Source organism: Theropithecus gelada, chromosome 15 (assembly GCF_003255815.1).
Source record: "Theropithecus gelada isolate Dixy chromosome 15, Tgel_1.0, whole genome shotgun sequence".
Taxonomy (NCBI): domain Eukaryota; kingdom Metazoa; phylum Chordata; class Mammalia; order Primates; family Cercopithecidae; genus Theropithecus; species Theropithecus gelada.
The window spans coordinates 81,988,378-82,002,574 of NC_037683.1; the positions used below are offsets into that span (position 1 = coordinate 81,988,378).

Sequence of the window (14,197 nt, forward strand, 5' to 3'; positions counted from 1 at the left end):
TCTGTCACTGATGGACATTTGGGTTGATTCCAAGTCTTTGCTATTGTGAATAGTGCTGCAATAAACATACGTGTGCATGTGTCTTTATAGCAGCATAATTTATAATCCTTTGGGTATATACCCAGTAATGGGATGGCTGGGTCATATGGTACATCTAGTTCTAGATCCTTGAGGAATCGCCATACTGTTTTCCATAATGGTTGAACTAGTTTACAATCCCACCAACAGTGTAAAAGTGTTCCTATTTCTCCACATCCTCTCCAGCATCTGTTGTTTCCTGACTTTTTAATGATCGCCATTCTAACTGGTGTGAGATGGTATCTCATTGTGGTTTTGATTTGCATTTCTCTGATGGCCAGTGATGATGAGCATTTTTTCATGTGTTTGTTGGCTGTATGAATGTCTTCTTTTGAGAAATGTCTATTCATATCCTTTGCCCACTTTTTGATGGGGTTGTTTGTTTTTTTCTTGTAAATTTGTTTGAGTTCTTTGTAGGTTCTGGATATTAGCCCTTTGTCAGATGAGTAGATTGCAAAAATTTTTTCCCATTCTGTAGGTTGCCTGTTCACTCTGATGGTAGTTTCTTTTGCTGTGCAGAAGCTCTTTAGTTTAATGAGATCCCATTTGTCAATTTTAGCTTTTGCTGCCGTTGCTTTTGGTGTTTTAGACATGAAGTCTTTGCCCATGCCTATGTCCTGAATGGTACTACCTGCTCAGCTGTCTTTAATTATTGCTTTGTTAATATGTGAGCTCAAGGTTGCCAGGTTTTCTGATTTTAAAAGAAGCAAGATATCTGGATTTTCAAATGAAATTTGATTTTTAAATATTGGCAGGAAAATGATTACAAAACAACACAATTTCCATATGAAGGACTTCTAACTTTTAGTAGTGGTGGATTAGGTGATTCAAACTAACCTTCCCTCTGAAAAGAGCTCAAAGAAATACATTAAAGCATCTTATTAAAAGCATGATTGATCAATGACCTAATAAAACAGTAACAAGAACAGGAAGAGGGTTGGCACTCAGGGAAATGAGCCAAAGCTCTTTCTGTCCTAGGGAATTTGTCTATCTAGGAGAGGTACTAAAGAAGAGGTGCTTTTGATGACTGGCACAGGGTAAAGGTGACAGGCATCAGGTCCAGGTAGAGGAGGACTGGTCTATTACAGTCTGCCTCTGCTACCCAGGAGACTAACCAAAGAGGCAGCAAAAAGGCAGACCTGTGTGGCATTTTCATGTGGTTAGTTAAGTACACACCAAAGGCAGAGATCCTGGGATAACAACCCCTGCTCTCGGTTGTAAACTTAAAGAAGACCATTCCAAAGGTGGTATACAGACTGTACTCCAGAGGAGTATAAATCCATGGCTCTGATATTCTGGCTCCCTCGGGAGTCTCATGAAATGAAATTAAGGAAACAAACAATATTCTAGGTCTCCAATTATTTCTATAAGTAATTTTTCAAACAAAATGGGCACCAAACAGTAAAAGATTATAAAGCACTTGGATACACAAAGCAACATGTACCAGAATCAACAGAAACAACATACCACAGAAAAAGACCTATAGATACTGGAATTTATTCAATACACACTGTAAAATAGTTGTTTTCACTATGTTCATGGAAGTAACGCACTGAACGTAAAAACATCAACAAATAACTGAAAACTATAAAAAGATATCAAGATGTTGAAATTAAAGAGCTGAGAAAGATAACCAAAGTTAAGAACATAAATGGATTTAACAGCAGCTGAAGAATATAAGTGAACTTAAAATATTTCAGAAGGGACTATGCATCTGATTTTTCAGTTCAGTCCTTATGATTTGCAGAACAAATATAAGATTGCTGCCTTTAGACAATGAAAGATCATATTCAGAAAAATACAGAATAGAGGGTAAGAGACACACAGGATACAGTGAGAAGTGCTAACATAATTTAGTTGGAGTCTCCAAAGAGGAGAGAGAGACTTGGATACAGGCAACACTGGAAAAAATGATAGGTGAAGATTTCCCAGAACCAAGAAGGAGGTCAGTCCACTGGTTCTAGAAAGCTAAGCAGGATATATAAAAATAAATTCACATCTAGACACATCAGGCTAAAATTGCAGAAAATCAAAGGCAAAGAAGCAATAGTTTGACAACTAATTTTTCTATATCAGCACTAAAAATAAGGAGACTGACAGCTTAGAATTCTTAATCTAGTGAAACTTTCCTTCTAAAATGAAAGCAAAATAAAGACATCTTCAGAAAAACGCTGAGAGAATATCTACACAAAAAGAAATTCTCAAGGATATTCTTCAGGAAGAAGGAAAATTATCCCAGATGAATATTTGGAATAAAATGCAGCAGGGAATAAAAGAAATGTTAAAAATAGGAGTTGGTATAAATGAACATTGTCTGTATAAAACATTAATAATAATGTCTTGTGCTGAAATATGTATATTAATATGATGGAGAATTAAATTATACAACCACAATAACTAAACACCATGAGAATAATTGCAGTTAAAGTAAGGTCTTTGAATATATTGGAAGAAAATAAAGGTATAGATAAATATTAGACTTTGATAGGTCAAGGATTCATGTTGTGGTTTCTAGGTAACCATTAAAAAAAAATAGAAGAAAATTACATAACTTCTTAAGAGAGGAAAACATAGGAACTTTAAAAAATCAAGAAAGAAAAACAGCTAAGTCAAGTAAAAAGCACATAAGATGGTGAATTTAAACTTGAATTTATTGGTTATTACTTTCAATATAAGTGAACTAACTGCTGTAGGAAACAATGTCATGGTGGCTCATACCTGTAATCTCAGCACTTTCAGAGGCCAAGGTGGTAGGATTGCTTAAGCCCAGGAGTTTGAGACCAGCCTGGGCAACATAAGGAGACCTTGTCTTTACAAAAAGTAAATATATAAAATTAGCCAAGTGTGATGGTGTGCACTTGTAGTCCTAGCTAATTAGGAGGCTGAGGTGAGAGGATTGCTCAAGCCTGGGAAATTGACGATGCAATGAACCATGATCATACCACCGCACTCCAGCTTGAGTGACAGAGTGAGACGCTTTCTTAAAAAAAAAAAAGATAACTATAGGCTCGTTATAAAAGATGTATCTTATATATAAAAATACAGAAAATTTGAAAGTTAAAAGATGGAAAAAGATATATACAAATAATAACCTAAAAACTAGCTCTATTATTTCAGATAAAATAGACTTTAAGGTCAAAAGCATTGCTAAAGATAAAGAGAGACTCTTCAAACTGATAAGAGTTAAATCTCCTAGGAAGACACAGCAATTTTAAATTTATAAAGGAAAAAGAGGGAGAGAGAGATGAAAATGTAAGAAGAAAATAAATCCACAATTGCCCTGGAGTATTTTAACACCCCTCTCAGTAATTATTAGAATAAGTAGACAGCAATTAGTAAGAACATAGCATATTTAAATGACTTAGTTAACACACCTGATGTAATAGACATATCTAGATACTACACCATGCAACATCAACTCAATGTGTAAATTCTTTTCATGCCACAGAGGACACGTATGAAAATTACCTATATGCTGAGGAATGAAAGAATACAGAGTATTATAAGGGCAACTGAATTCGAAAGTGAAAACAAAATTGACACAAAAAAAAGCATTTGATAAAATGTATCATCTCTTCATAATAAAAATTCTGTGAATGGGAATCAAAGGGAAGCCCTTTAATATCATAAAAGGTGTTGCTAAAGAAAAAGACTGGACTAGGCGCTATGTGCTGACAGTATGCTAACAAGGGAGAATGACTTGATGGGTCCATTTAGAACTTAGATAGGCTTTGTCTTCAGAAGGACAAGCATCCGTTTTACATATAATTAGAGTACGTTAAATTTTTTGCATTTCCCTGTGATTGTTATATTTCACAATCCTGAAAAAGGTAATTGTCAAATAGTGTGCCTGGAAACAGGGAAACTTTTGGCATTAAGACAAATATATTTTTAAACTTTCAGAAAATGAAAACATTTCCCTCAGTATAAGGGCAATCTAGGGTAGTGAGATACAGGCTAGCTTTGAGGTTAAAATCACAGTACTGAGTGGGTTCAGAGCTCAGCTTTGCCACTTGTTTGCCGTGTGACTGCACAAGTGATGTAATGCCTCCAAGCCTCGGTTTCCTCATCTGTAAAATGAGAATAATACCACCTACCTCATAGACTATTTAGAGATTAATTCAATGCATGACTTTGGAATAGTGCTTGGCACATTTTGGGTACTCAGTGCCAGCTATTAAAAAATTGCTAAAGAATCAAAACTTAGAATCCAAGGCACAAACTATATAAAATGGCAATGAGGACTGAGAACACTGACCAAAGGGAGGAAAATGGAGAATGGAGAGAGTCCTTTGAGTAACAAACTGGAGAGGCAATGGCCCTTTGGTTTTTTTAACCTCGTTTCAATCTTGAAGTTTTATTTCTGCTAACCATTTGGTAAAGGCAGAGGAGATCCTAGTTTCCCTTTAAACTAGCAAGTGTATTCCATTTGAAAGAAACCTGGAAGCTTAGTGTGGATATACCCAATGAATAGAAATGTGAAGACATGAGAGGGAGGGATGGGGATCTGAACCAATTAGTAATTCCCCATCTTTTCAATGTTTTGGTGGCAGAAGGTGAGGGGAGAGGTGGATAGAAAGAAAGAAGAGAGGAACAGGGAAACCGTGGCCAGGGAAACAGTCCTAACAATTCAAACTGTCAACTCTTGCAGGTGGGTTTGTAGTATTCAGCAGCACAAAGGGCTCAGAGATGGTGCCTAAAGCCTCTCAGCTGCTCCCACAGACAGTGGCCAGTGCTCTTGCTGTCTCCCTTTCTCCATCCCCACAGGGCATGGAGCCAATTAGAGTTCACATTTGAATAAAAATATCAGGCCTGGCACTGTGACTCACACCTGTAATCCCAGCACTTTGGGAAGCCGAGACAGGTGGATCACCTGAGGTCTGGAGATCAAGGCCGGCCTGGCCCACATGGAGAAATCCTGTCTTTACTAAAAATACAAAAATTAGCTGGGTGTGGTGGTGTGCACCTATAATCCCAGCTACTCAGGAGGCTGAGGCAGTAGAATTGCTGGAACCCAGGAGGCAGAGGTTGCAGTGAGCCAAGATCATGCCACTGCACTCCAGCCTGGGTGACAGAGTGAGACTCTGTCTCCAAAAAAATCAGCCTCATTACTCTTCTATCTTATTTTGGATTCGCACTCTAAATGCCTTCACCTCCTAAAGTCCCAAATCAATTGCAAATGTGGGGAGAGTGGTGGAGAAGGAGGCCAAGCCTCCCTGGTCTATCAGGTTTCTGTCAGGCAGGTCACTGCGTTCCCAAAATGCTAGCTTAGTTTCGCTTTGATGAGCCTCTTTGGGAGTATTTCATCTATTTCTGTCTTGGAATAGCTTTTTTCCTCCTCAGAAGAGAACTTTTGAGACGGGCTATTTTCCTGAAATTGACAAGATAGATTGATTCTCTCAGGGTTGGGCTCTAAATCCAGATTTATCTATAGTCATTTTTCATATTGTCTAATTTGGCTAATTTTAGGTCCATTCGGGATCAAGAGAGACAAGTAGGTTTATGACATGAAAAGGGGATTAAAGTTAGGATGGGGGTTGTATGTATTATAATAAGGATCAACATGTCTGCAATGTTTAGTATTTTCATTTAATTTTATTAGCAAAAATGTCTTTGACTTCATTTTCAGTGATAATTTCTATTCTGTAGGCTTCCAAAATGGATTTAAAATAGCTAGTCATCTTTGTTACCTAGAACCTGGGCTACTGTAAACACACAGCATTAAGCCTTTAGGGTAAAATAGCATTTAGGGTACTTCTGTGCAGATTAGGAAAAGGTGCCCCCCCATAGGTGAGCACAGGACAAGGGACTGGGGGACAGCCTCCCAGAAGAGGCAGACCTTTGCCAGGACTCCTGCTGGGCTAGAGGAGCTTGGGATGAATTCCCGCTCCCCCTCCCTGGCATCCTGGTGGGCAGGGGTTCTTATAACGTAGCCTTGTACTTGGCTCTTTCTGTTACATTGCATGGATGTTGAGGATTTGAAGGGCAATGTAATCAGAACCTGTCTCCAACACTGAGTTGTATTGGAAATGAAGCCAGAGGGTGACTCCAGGTTTATCATCATAACAGGTAGGAATTGTTCCATGACTTTTGGGATGTGAGGGATGTCACATTTCTGTATCGTACAAATCAAACAATTTCTAGCTCACCACCCCCTATTTGAATAGACAGGAAGCTCAGTAGTGATCATTTGGGGCTCCCTCCCCTTTTCCAGATCGTCAAAGACAGTCCAGAGGGATGGAAGGCACAGGAGGCCTCATGCTGCCCTGGGGAAGAGAGTGGGTCTCTGTGGTTGCCATTGCAATGGGGTTCTTAGCTACTCAGCCATGCCACCTCTGACTGTTGACCCCCCACCCACCTGTCTGCTGTGCTGCTTTGGGCATGGGCATAGAGTTTTTTCCCTGGTGGTCCTTGCCACTACCCGCAGGCAATCCTCCTCCTAGTGCCTCCTTTCCTCTTTGGCGGCACTACATCCAAGGAAATGGTTCACACCATTTCCAGAATGCACAATCCTTTTCCCTTTACCACATTCCTGGATTGGGCAGCTTTCTTTTTCTTTCACCTCTGGAATTATTAACCCACCACCCCAGCCCCTTCTTCACATTAGCATTCAGTGGCTCAGCTGGAACCATCCAAGTGCCTATTAAGCCTTCCCAGGCAGGTAATGAGGAGCACAAAGGCCCGGACCCTCAGTCAGATTGATGGGGAGGCACATGGGGGATGGGTGGCTAGCTTCATCTCTTCCTCGTAAATCGGGATGAATCTTCTGGATGAAAGGAGTACAAAGAGCAAGGTGGTCTCTCAGTAGATCACCCCAGCGCCTTCAACACCTAATGGCTCACTTTTGACAGAATATTTCAAACCCACCAGTGATTATTTTGAGCATCTCCTCGGGCAAGATACGTATTGTGAAGGAAACAAAGACTTTTAAGAAAACTTTACCTCCCAGTAGCTTAGACTTCAGTTGAAGTGTGGTGAAGGAAGAGAAAACTCCCCAACAAATTCCTATAATTCAAGAAAAAAAAAAAGAAAGAAAAAACAGGAATTAGTAGAGAGGGGTCCAGGGAATGGAGAGGTCCTACTTGGGTGGGGGAGGGGTGTTCAGAGAGATTTCATGCAGGAGGCCTTAAGGGAGGGTGAGATTTTAAAATCATTCTAAACTCGAACAATGCATAAAAAAGTACAAGAGAGAAAGTGGGAGCAGGGGCTGCTTCAGACTGGGAGATCACAGCTTAATGGGGGCGGGCAGATGAGAGAAGGAGCAGGAAGGGGATTGGGGAGGAGGAGCGGAGATGAAGGATGTACTCATTTCCTGTGGCTGCTGTAACAGATTGCACAGACTGGGTGGTTGGAAACAACAGAAAGGTGTTCTGTCATGCTCAGGAGGCCAGGAGTGTGAAACCAAGGACTGGGCAGGGCTACACTCCCTTTGGAGGCCCTAGGAGAGATGCCTCCCTTACCTGTTGCAGCTTCTGGGGGCTACAGGCAGTCGGCGGTTTGTGGCCACATCACTGCTGCCTCTGCCTGCGCCTTCACGTGGTCTTCTCTCTCTGGGTGTATATAATCTCCCTCTGACTCTCTCTTATAAGAATAATTTGAATTGCATGTAGGGCTCACCAGAATAATCCAGGATAATGTTCTCATTGCAAGTTCCTTAACCACATCTGCAAAACCCCTGTTTTTCCCCAAATAAGGTAATATTTATAGAGTTGGGGAAGTAGACCTGATATCTTTAGGGGACCATTATTCTGCCTAACAGAGGGTGAAATCTAAATGTCAAGAGCCTGACAGCCAGGCTGAGAGGGGCTGACCACAGCCTTGGTGAAGCCATCTGAACCTTTTACATCAGGGGCTCACGTGAACAAGTCTCCTGTGAAAAGAAGCTCTCTCTGATGAGACTGAGAACAGACAGCAGACTCATGCAAGCTGGAGATGGTGGGGCACTGTGTTAAGGAAACAGTGGGGATGAGAATGAGGAAGTAGATGGGGAGAAATAGAATCAGAGGGTTTGGCAACTGCTTGGATGTACAGGAGAGGGAGAAGGACCCACCGAGGAATACTTCTAGCTGAGCAGATGGAGAGCTCAGAGGGATGTGCTCCTAGCAGGAAAGAGAAGGTGGCACCATGGACTGGCATGGCGAGGAAGTTAATTTTGGTTTGCAAGATGTTACGTTTCATAAGAAAAAAAGCTTTTTGGTTAGTTGGTGGTAGAAAACTGGACCATGATGATACCTCAAAACAATCTAAGAGAAATACACTTTGGGTGTTTATCTTATTAATTGTGGTTTTATTTTAATTTGTTTAAAATTTTTGATTTTAATATGCAAAAAGATCTAAGTTAGCTCAAGAAAGCCAAGAGTGGGGTCTGTCACATGGCCAAATCTCAGAGACTAGACCTAGAGTACAGTTACCACTTCAGGACTTCCTAGTGGGAGGTAGTGGGTCTTTAGAGATCACTGGGAATCATGCCATTGTTTTCTCTCTACCAACTCGTTTATTATTTCCTTCTGCTCTTTTTAATTCTTCTCCTGGTTTCGCCCTGCTTTCTTATCATTTTTTGTCATCTTTCTCAGAGTCTCTGCTTTCTCATAATCCAGGGTTACCATGGAGTCTTATGCCTTCCCGGTTAATTAATTATAACCTCCTGCTTTAGTTCCCACTACTAACTGTCCGTTCTTTCATTACTTACAGTTCAAATCCCTGAGGCTAATAATCTGCTAGGCTAGGTGAACTTTTTGCCCCAGGCTGTATTGTAGGTTGCTAGCCAGCCTCTGGATTGGCTACCTGTAGATCAGATGGCCACTTCTGGTCCAATCAGCAGCAGCCAAGGGTTGGAATCATGTGATGCAAACAGTGCAGCCTGGGATTTGGCTGGAGCAAAGCATTTGACAGGCACAATAATTAGCATACCTTAGAGCAGTGGTCCTCAGAATGTGGCTCCTGGACCAACAGCATCCTGGGAAGCTGCTGGAAATGTCAGTCCTTGGGCCCCAACCCAGACCCCTTGAATCAGACACTCAGGACGAGGGGTGCTGCAGTTTGCACTTTAACAGACCCACCAGGGGATACTGGTGCATGTTCAAGTTCCAGAACCACTGCCTTAGACTATGCAAACAGCATATTGACTGAAAATAAATATTTGCATAAAATCCAGAGAGAAAGCCTGGCATTCAGGTTTAGCAGGTTTTAAACAAAGTGGGAGTGTTGTTAGTTGATCCTAGGGATCAGGAGAAAGTAGCATTTGTTATAAATCTCTATTTTATGGATGCCAGAATGTCAGTGTTTTCTGTTGTTGGATGACCTGCATTCTCTGATTTGTACTGACTGCCCCAAAAGATGAACTATGGTAATTATCGTCATCCACACCTATTCACTCTCCACTCGTGACTCCACTCCTTCCCTGACTGTACAAATGCACATTCCTCATAGAGACCAGCCCAGCACTAGGTTCCCTCCAAAAATTCTGACAAATCTTGCTTGATAAGTGATTATGATTCTGGTTAGGGTATTGTTTTCCTCCAAAAAATCAGTTAACTATTTACTTTGAGTCTTGTGACATTCCGATCATTTACATCCCTCCTGTCTATTGCTTGTCCCAGGGTAAGTAAGAAGTTCGGTTTGTTAGGTTTTTCTTTTTTTTTAATGAATCTAATTTACATGAAAGTGGATTATAACAATGACATAAAGCAAAACAGAAGATGGGAGAGAAAGTAAAAAGAGAAACTCTCTGTGCCTTTCCGGGGAGTATGAACAAGTTAAAACCTAATCTAGGATTTATGTGGGCTACGATTAATGTGAGGTTAACTGGGTGCAAAATTTAAGTGGGTGTGGATGCCAAAATACTCAGTAATCCAGATAAATATTGTAGTGCAATTAAAATCAAAAGCAAACGTCCAGAAAACCTTGCAAGGTGGCAGAAGATGCCATCTTGAAAGGATGCGTGACCTGCTTGGTTTGGAGCAAGATAAGCAGTCACTGCTTCCTACCCTTGACTGTAGAAAAAATATGTTAGGTACTCTAAAAAACACTGGAATTAGAAAAACAATGCTATACTCTAACATAATTTATTAAAGTCTCTGTTAATTTATTTCTTTTATTCATAAAGGGTCATTTTGGAGTTTCCAGGACATTCACGTAACCCACATAACTGAGAACACCTCTTCTCCCACTGTCTGCCTGGTTTTGGTCAGGGAGGAAGACTGGTCAATCCTACCCAGCTCCTCATCTGATGTGGGACTCATCTGGTCCAACAGGGTGACGATCCCACGATTTCCCTGCTCCTCCCCATTCAGTGCATATTGTCTTTCTCTCTTTATCTTTGTCACTCTCAGGTCTTATATGCAGAACTGTATGATGGAAAGTGCAGTAGAGGAGGCCACTCTATGTTTTTATCCCAGCTCAGCCACCAAACAGATGTGTGACCGTGGGTCAATCCTGTGTCGCACTGGGCTTTAGCGTCCTCATCTGTGCCATGAAGAAATCAAACGACACCAATCCACATTCCTCTCTGCTTTTGAAATTCTGTGCTTCCAGCTCCATGTTAGAAAACTCACATCCACAGTTCATAACCCCTCTTTTTGCTCCTCATTCCAATGGCCTGTCCAATTGCCTCAGGAAAATTAACTCCCACCCAGTATGAGGCATGGTTGATGATATGAGAGAAGTGTCTGGGGCTTACATGTATCAGAGGTGTGATTTCTAAAGAAAAACATGAGTAAAATCCCAGTACTGCTGACCCTCCTACATGTACACAATGTCCTCCAGGAATGCCCTCAGGAGTCTCTATTTGCCTCATCATCTTTTCATCAAATATATCATTCATGTACTCCACAAAGATGTATTGAGTATCTCGTAAGCAGTAGATACTTTTCTTAGCAATGAATAAGAGAAAGTTTCTGCTGTCCCTCATGATGTGGCCACTCATTCTAGCACATATATAACATCATACATGGTGTAGTGATGTCTCTGTCAACAACAGACCACATATTCTATGGTGGCCCCATAGTATTGAAATGGAGCGTGTATAGAAACCTGATACATGGCACTTGATACTGACATTGTGAATCAAGTAGGGGAAATAATTGATCTTTAGCGATGGTGCTGGGACATTTAGTTTCCCATATGAAAAACAATATATAAATAAAAATACACATATCATCTAGGTTTGTGTAAGTACACTCTATAATGTTTGCATAAGGATGAAATTGCCTAACGATGCATTTCTCAGAACGTGTCCCCATCATTAAGTGACACATGACTATTTAATTTATACACTCAGGGAAGAAAAAATAAATTAGTTCATTAGTCTTAAAAATGGGAGCTTAACTTGAAGTTTCCTTTCCACAAAGCTGGCAAAAAATTCAATCTTGGGTATTTTTAGGGACTTCTTCCCGGGCCTTCCTAGGATCATACAAAATCTAAAGAAGTTCTGTGGTTCCTGGAAAATGGCTGAAAAGACTGAACATCAGTGAGGTAGTTATCCTTGATGTGCTTCTTCCCAAACACTCATATTTCCCTGAAGGCAGATGACTCCATGGCATCTGTGCCAGATTTGCCCAGGGCTCTTGGCTCAGGATGGGAATCCTCATGTTCAGGGGTTTCCTCATGTGGCATCTTCTTCCCTTCAGCTTGCATAAGCACCACAGAAGCCCTCTTCTATGACATGAACAGAAGGGACAAGTGCTTGGTTGATGAATCCAGAAAGAGAGTTAAGTAGGTCCACTATACACACAGATATCCTGTTACATTTTTATCATAAAACATATAAGTGTACATGCATTTGCCAATGTTTTGATTTTGGTCCAAGACCTTTTCTTTAATATGAGCACACTGTTTACCATTGTAATCCTCTTTATTCAAAAGATTCCCACTCATAGTTCATCATCTATAACATCTGTCTTTGATTCCTTTATATTACAATAGGAACTTAATGACAATTGTGAAGCAATCTGAAAAACTAATTCTTCTATAACTTAAAAATTTCTCCCCAATATTTTGTAGTGTCTCACCCACATCTAATTTGACAGGATTAGCTAATCACCATTACCTGTTCTTTCCAAAACACTCAACTTAATTTTCATAGAAAAAAAAAGTCATCTTATTTGCATTCACATTTCATTGGTTTACATATAATTAAATTGCATAGTCTCAATAATTAGTACAATAGGCATTAACGTATTGGGAACAAACTTAACTGACTCCTGATAAACACAGAATGCAACTGCTGAAGGTAAAAGTAGGTGAGCCTGTTAGAGAGTGACCTATTGGTCACGGACATCTAGTGAGCTATGGATGTGAGTCAAGATGTTTTACTGAAGTGAAAAGCATGTGTTAGTTTGTAGAGTTAAGTGGAGATCAGTAAAGAGAACTTCTCTGTTGTTTACAGTATTTGTTAAAACTTGCTTCCCCACCCTTTTGCCAGTAAGTACCACCACTTAAAGATGTGGAGTCAAAAAATCTTGAAATTTACAGTGATGTAAAACCGAATATGTTTTAATCCTTTAGTTCTGTAAGTTTCAAATTCATTTTCATTGCGTTTTCTTAAAATAATAGGATAGTATATGTTTATCTTTATTTGGCCTCTAAAACCTCAGCTAAAGTGATTAAGTTTAACTTCACTCTTTTTCTGTCTGAGTTTAACTTCTTTGATAGGTGTTAATGAAGAATTACATAACCAAAAAAGGGGAGCAGGAAAGAGGGAAGAGAAGACAAGAAGAGGAGCAAAGCTAAAAATTGAATTTCTGTACAAAATGGGCACTTTGCTCCTAAAGAATAGAGATCCCTCTATCTTGGCATCACATGGGATATGTCCTGGCAAAATGTGCCAGTATAAAATGTTTCTGGGCACCAACTGGGTTATTAAGAGGAAAAGAATCCCTTCTGTTTTTACTAATCAAGATGATCAACATGGAATCAGAGGAAAGTGCCACTTTCCTGTGTTCTAGATTTTCATTTTTCTTCCAGCTTCCAGGAGTCTATGTGAGCTTGTCCATCTAGCCATCTTCATAGAGTAAGATAATTTAATACTTGTAACCATAAATTGCTGCCATATCAATATTTCCAAAGCACAGCTCTGATGTCACCTTCCAACCCAAAACACTTCAATGCCTCCCCTTGCCTAATGAATTAAATCCTTACACCTCACCCTAGCATTTAGGTCCCTCCCAACAAGGCTGGCTCACATCTCTCAGGATTCTTCTGTATCTATATGCCACTCAGGACACAACGGACTACTTGTGCTGTCTTGTACCTTGTGCATTTTCTTGTGTTCTTGTTGTGTAGATTGGAATGCGTGTACTCCCTTCATGCATGGGAATAGGTTAGGGCCCACAAGGAACTGAATTCCTTTCCCCTCCCAAAATGCAAGCTTTATTTTCCTGAATTACAGAATTTTTGTTTCTTCCCTTATCCTAGTGTTACCCAAACTTCTTTTCTATTAGTATCTCTATATTAGTATGTGTCTTTATTTTTTATTTTATTTTTATTTTTTCTTTTTAGAGACAGGCACAGTCTCACTTTGTCACCCAGGTTGGAATGCAGTTATACAATCATAGTTCATTGTAATCTTGAACTTCTGGGCTCAATCCATCCTCCTACCTCAGCCTATCCAGTAGCTAGGACTACAGGCACATACCACTGCACTCAGGTGATTTTTGTTTTTTGTAGAGATGGGGTCTATGTTGCTTAGGCTGGTATTAAACTCCTGGCTCAAGTGATCCTCCACCTCAGCCTTCCCAAGTATTGGGATTATAGGCATGAGCCACCACGCATGGCCAATATTTGTCTTTAAATTGACTCACTTTGTTTTTACCTCAATCTACTTATTTATTATAAAAAGTACTCTACATGGAAAAAACAATCCCACTTGATAAATATAAGCACATCATGAACATGAATTCAATAAAAACATGCAGTGACTTTACCTTCTAGCTGGGTAACTCTTGCCTGAGGCATGCACTATCTTGGTTAAAGTGTTAAAGGTTGGCAGCAAACAGAGTTTTTCCTTGATGAAATCAGAAGGATTGAAGAGGAATGGAAAATAGACTGATTTTCTCACTGTTTATTAGCAATACCATATCCACGTACCACTGAAAATCGTGAGTGTTGCATGCTCCACACC

The 14,197-nt window shown here is 40.1% G+C and overlaps 1 protein-coding gene across 1 annotated transcript in view; it reads left to right on the top strand.

Annotated features, from left to right (window-relative positions):
• Positions 1 to 14,197, top strand: part of PGM5 (phosphoglucomutase 5) — a 189,196-nt gene that overhangs the window by 173,420 nt on the left and 1,579 nt on the right. The window lies entirely within an intron of this gene.